This window comes from Nycticebus coucang, chromosome 9 (genome assembly GCF_027406575.1).
Source record: "Nycticebus coucang isolate mNycCou1 chromosome 9, mNycCou1.pri, whole genome shotgun sequence".
In the NCBI taxonomy this organism is placed as follows: Eukaryota; Metazoa; Chordata; class Mammalia; order Primates; family Lorisidae; genus Nycticebus; species Nycticebus coucang.
In genome coordinates, this window is record NC_069788.1 from 92,510,186 (window position 1) to 92,516,185 (window position 6,000).

The following is a 6,000-nucleotide window of genomic DNA, read 5'->3' on the forward strand; positions in this document are numbered from 1 at the left end:
CTGGATTAAAGATTTATTTATTTATTTATTTATTTTTATTAAATCATAACTGTATACATTGATATGATCATGGGGCATCATACACTCGCTTCATAAACCATTTGACACATTTTTATCCCAGTGGTTAACATAGCCTTTCCGGCGTTATCTCAGTTACTGTGCCAAAACATTTACATTCTACATTTACCAAGTTTCGCAAATACCCCTGTAATATGCACCACAGGTGTGATCCCACCGATCCCCCTCCCTCTACTCACACCCCCCTTTCCCACTTCCCCCTAATGTTAAGTTGTAGCTGGGTTATAGCTTTCATGTGAGAGTCCCAAATTAGTTTCATAGTAGGGCTGTGTACATTGGGTACTTTTTCTTCCATTCTTGGGATACTTAACTAAGAAGAATATGTTCCAGCTCCATCCATGTAAACATGAAAGAGGTAAAGTCTCCATCTTTCTTTAAGGCTGCATAGTATTCCATGGTATACATATACCACAATTTATTAATCCATTCGTGGATCGATGGGCACTTGGGCTTTTTCCATGACTTAGCTATTATGAATTGGGCTGCAATAAACATTCTGGTACAAATATCTTTGTTATGTTGTGATTTTTGGTCTTCTGGGTATATGCCCAGCAGAGGAATTACAGGATTGAATGGCAGATCTATTTTTAGATCTCTGAGTGTTCTCCATATATCTTTCCAAAAGGAATGTATTAATTTGCATTCCCACCAGCAATGCAGAAGTGTTCCCTTTTCTCCGCATCCACGTCAACATCTCTGGTCTTGAGATTTTGTGATATAGGCTAGTCTCATTGGAGTTAGATGATATCTCAAAGTAGTTTTGATTTGCATTTCTCTGATGATTAAAGATGATGAGCATTTTTTCATATGTCTGAAGGCCGTGCGCCTGTCTTCTTCAGAGAAGTTTCTCTTCAAATCCCTTGCCCAGCCTGCGATGGGATCCCTTGTTTTTTTCTTGCTGATGAGTTTGAGTTCTCTGTGGATTCTGGTTATTAAACCTTTGTCAGAGATATACCCTGCAAATATCTTCTCCCATTCTGAGGGCTGTCTGCTTGCTCTGCTTACTGTGTTCTTAGCTGTGCAGAAGCTTTTTAGTTTGATCAAGTCCCAGTAGTGTATTTTTGAAGCTGCTTCAATTGCCCGGGGGGTTCTCCTCATGAAATACTCACCCAGACCAATTTCTTCAAGGGTTTTCCCTGCATTCTCCTCTAGTATTTTTATAGTTTCATGTCTTAAGTTTAAATCTTTAATCCAATGAGAGTCTATCTTAGTTAATGGTGAAAGGTGTGGGTCCAATTTCAGTCTTCTGCAGGTTGCCAGCCAGTTCACCCAGCACCATTTGTTAAATAGGGAATCTTTTCCCCACTGAATGTTTTGAATTGGCTTGTCAAAAATCAAATAGTGGTAAGTAGCTGGATTCATCTCTTGGTTCTCTATTCTGTTCCAGATATCTACTTCTCTGTTTTTGTGCCAATACCATGCTGTTTTGATCACTATCGATTTGTAGTAAAGTCTGAGGTCTGGTAGTGTGATTCCTCCTGTTTTGTTTTTATTTCTGAGTAATGTCTTGGCTATTCGAGGTTTTTTCTGATTCCATATAAAACGAAGTAATGTTTTTTCAAGATCTTTAAAATATGACAGTGGAGCTTTAATAGGGAGTGCACTGAAATTATATATTGCTTTGGGTAGTATGGACATTTTGATAATGTTGATTCTTCCCAGCCATGAGCATGGTATGTTTTTCCATTTGTTAACATTTTCAGCTATTTCTTTTCTTAGAGTTTCATATTTCTCTTTATAGAGATCTTTCACGTCTTTTGTTAGGTAAATTCCCAAATATTTCATCTTCTTTGGCACTACTGTGAATGGGATAGAGTCCTTAACTGCTTTTTCAATTTGACTGTTGTTGGTGTATATAAAGGCTACCGATTTATGAATGTTGATTTTGTAACCTGAGACGCTGCTGTATTCCTTGATCACTTCTAGGAGTTTTGTAGTAGAGTCCCTAGTGTTTTCCAGATACACAATCATATCATCTGCGAAGAGCGAGAGTTTGATCTCTTCTGACCCTATACGGATACCCTTGATCGCCTTTTCTTCCCTAATTGCAGTGGCTAAAACTTCCATTACAATGTTGAAAAGCAATGGCGACAATGGGCAGCCTTGTCTGGTTCCTGATCTGAGTGGAAATGATTCCAATTTAACTCCATTCAATATGATATTGGCTGTGGGTTTGCTGTAGATAGCCTCTATCAGTCTAAGAAAAGTCCCTTCTAGACCAATTTTCTTGAGTATTCTGATCATGAAGGGATGCTGGATATTATCAAAAGCTTTTTCTGCATCAATTGAGAGAACCATATGGTCTTTGTTTTTTAATTTGTTTATGTGCTGAATTACATTTATAGATTTACGTATATTGAACCAGCCTTGAGACCCTGGGATAAAACCAACTTGGTCATGATGTATGATATTTTTGATGTGTTGCTAGATTCTTTTTGTTAGGATCTTGTTGAATATTTTTGCATCTATATTCATTAGTGATATTGGTCTATAATTTTCTTTTCTTGTTGGATCTTTTCCTGGTTTGGGGATCAGGGTGATGTTTGCTTCATAGAACGTGTTGGGTAGTCTTCCTTCTTTTTCTACATTTTGGAACAGGTTGAGTAATATAGGTACTAATTCCTCTTTAAAGGTTTGGTAGAATTCTGATGTGAAACCATCTGGTCCCGGGCTTTTCTTTTTAGGGAGGTTTTGTATAGTTGATGCTATTTCTGAACTTGATATGGGTCTGTTCAACATTTCCGCTTGATTCTGGTTAAGTCTTGGAAGGTGGCGTGCTTCCAAGTATCGGTCTATTTCCTTCAGATTTTCATATTTCTGAGAATAAAGTTTCTTGTAATATTCATTAAGGATTTTTTGGATTTCTGATGAGTCTGTGGTTATTTCGTCTTTGTTGTTTCTGATTGATGAGATTAGAGATTTTACTCTTTTTTTCCTGATTAGGTTGGCCAGAGGTTTATCTATTTTATTGACCTTTTCAAAAAACCAGCTTTTTGATTTATTGATCTGTTGTATTATTCTTTTGTTTTCAATTTCATTTAATTCTGCTCTAATTTTGGTTATTTCTTTTCTTCTACTGGGTTTGGGGTTGGAATGTTCTTCCTTTTCCAGTTGCGTGAGATGTCCCATTAAGTTGTTAACTTCCTCTCTTTCCGTTCTCTTGAGGAAGGCTTGCAGTGCTATAAATTTCCCTCTTAGAACTGCCTTTGCAGTGTCCCAGAGGTTCTGATAGTTTGTGTCTTCATTGTCGTTTTGTTCCAAAAAATTGGCGATTTCTTTCTTAATCTCATCTCTGACCCAGCTTTCATTCAGCATAAGGTTATTTAACTTCCATGTTTTTGTATGGGTATGCAGATTCCTGTTGTTACTCAATTCAAGTTTTATTCCATGATGGTCTGAGAAGATGCATGGAATAATTTCTATTCCTTTAAATTTACTGAGGTTAGCCTTGTGACCTAAAATGTGGTCAATTTTGGAGTAAGTTCCGAGGGCTGATGAGAATTATGTGTATTCAGTTTTGTTGGGATGAAATGTTCTGTAGATGTCTGCTAAATCTAAATATTGGATGGTTAGGTTTAAATCTAAGATTTCTTTGCTCAGCTTCTTTCTGGAGGATCGATCCAACACTGCCAAGGGAGTGTTGAAACCTCCGACGATTATGGAGCTGGAGGAAATCAAGTTACTCATGTCTGTTAGAGTTTCTCTTATAAATTGAGGTGCATTCTGGTTGGGTGCATAGATATTAATAATTGAGATCTCGTCATATTGAGTCTTACCCTTAACAAATATGAAGTGACCATTCTCGTCCCTCCTTACTTTTGATGGTTTAAAGCCTACTGTATCTGCAAATAAAATTGCAACACCTGCTTTTTTCTGATTACCATTTGCCTGAAATATGGATGACCATCCTTTCACCCTGAGTCTGTATTTGTCTTTTAAGTTGAGATGTGACTCTTGTATGCAACAAATATCTGGCTTGAGTTTTTGTATCCAGTCAGCTAACCTATGTCTCTTTAGAGGACAGTTTAAGCCATTTACATTGATGGAGAGTATTGATAAGTCTGGTGGAATTTTGGGTATCGAGTTTTTCAAAGGTCCAGTGGACATTTTTAATCCTTTCGCCAGTGTGGAAGTTGGAGTTTGATCCGAAGTTTCTGAGTGAGTTTACTTTTGTGGTATAGGATTGGGTTGGTCATTGTGGAGGATAGGTCTGAGAACATCCTGAAGAGCCGGTTTACTTATGGCAATTTTTTTCAACATATGAATGTCATTGAAGTATTTAATTTCTCCATATAGATGAAACTCAGTTTAGCTGGATACAAGATCCTGGGTTGAAAGTTTTTTGCTTTAGGAGATTAAAAGTTGATGACCAGCCTCTTCTTGCTTGAAAAGTTTCAGCAGAGAGATCTCCAGTTATTCTAATATTCTTACCTTTGTACGTTATAGTTTTCTTTCTCCAGGCTGCTTTGAGAATCTTCTCTTTCATGTTAACTTTAGTGAAGCTAATTATGATATGTCTGGGGGATGTCTTATTGGGGTTGAATCGTGCTGGGGTTCTGATGCTGTCTGCTATCTGAATTTCAGATTCTCTAGGCATGTCTGGAAAATTTTCTTTCATAATTTCATGCAGAAGGGCCTCTGTGCCCTCGGAGGCCACTTCATCGTTCTCAGAAATCCCTATAATTCTTATGTTGCTTTTTTTCGAATTATCTGAGAGTTCTCTGAGTGAGTGATCCGTTTTTGCTCTCCATTTCTCTTCCTCTTTGAGAGATTGGGAGCGTTCGAAGACTTTATCTTCAATGTCAGAAATCCTTTCTTCTGCTTGCTCCATTCTGTTTGAGGGATTCTACTGTACATTTCATATCTTTGAGGGCTGTAAGTTCTTGCTTCAGTGTGTCTAAGTCTTTGGTGGTTTTGTCTTTAAATCCGTCAAATTCTTGAGACAATTTTTGAATTTCTCCTTGAATTCCTAATTCCATTTTATTAATCTTGTCTGCAATCCAAATTCTGAATTCGATTTCTGACATCTCAGCCAGTTGTTTATGAATGGGATCTTCAATCACATCTGCCGTATCTTTTCTTGGGGGGGGGTTGATCTATTCTGGTTATTCATTTATTTTTTTTATTTTTTTTATTTTTTAGAGACAGAGTCTCACTTTATCACCCTCAGTAGAGTGCTATGGCATCACACAGCTCACAGCAACCTCCAGCTTCTGGGCTTAGGCGATTCTCTTGCCTCAGCCTCCCAAGCAGCTGGGACTACAGGCGCCCGCCACAACGCCCGGCTATATTCTGGTTATTCATGTTACCAGAGTTTTTCCGCTGATTCTGCCCCATGGTTATTTTACTCCCTTTGGTTTTTCCCCTGGGGTTTTATCGAGGGCCCGTACAGTGTTGTGGCCTGAGAAACTGGGGCCCTGTCTGGTGTGGTGGAGCAAAGTGGTTCTGTCTTGTTTTCAGCTGGTTTCTGTTTGATCCTATTGCAACTTCTAGTCTGGCTTGAAGTCTCAGCTGTGGAAAAATCAGCAATTAAGTCACCCCGCCAGCCCACCTCTGGCCCCAGTTGGAAAAGGAGAATCAAACCTTCCTACAATCGCACACCCAGGGCACCGCCTAAAAAGTCCTCAGTCTATTAGCCCAGTTCAAAATCAACTGTCTCAATCAGCACTTGTCTCGGGTGGGAGAGTTCTAGAGGTCTCTGGGAACTGGATCACAGGGGCCTGGTGACTCCTCTGACACGGCTCACCCCAGTGCAGCGTGGAGTCAGGAGGAGCCACCCAGCAAACAGAGCAGTCTAGGAAGGTTGACGTCTCCTTCCCCACTTTGCCCCTCCGTTGGACCCAGTCACTGGTATCTCTGCAGATGGCTAACCCAGTTGCCTGCAGTGAACAGACACTCCAGGGGTTTGCACCTGCCTGAATC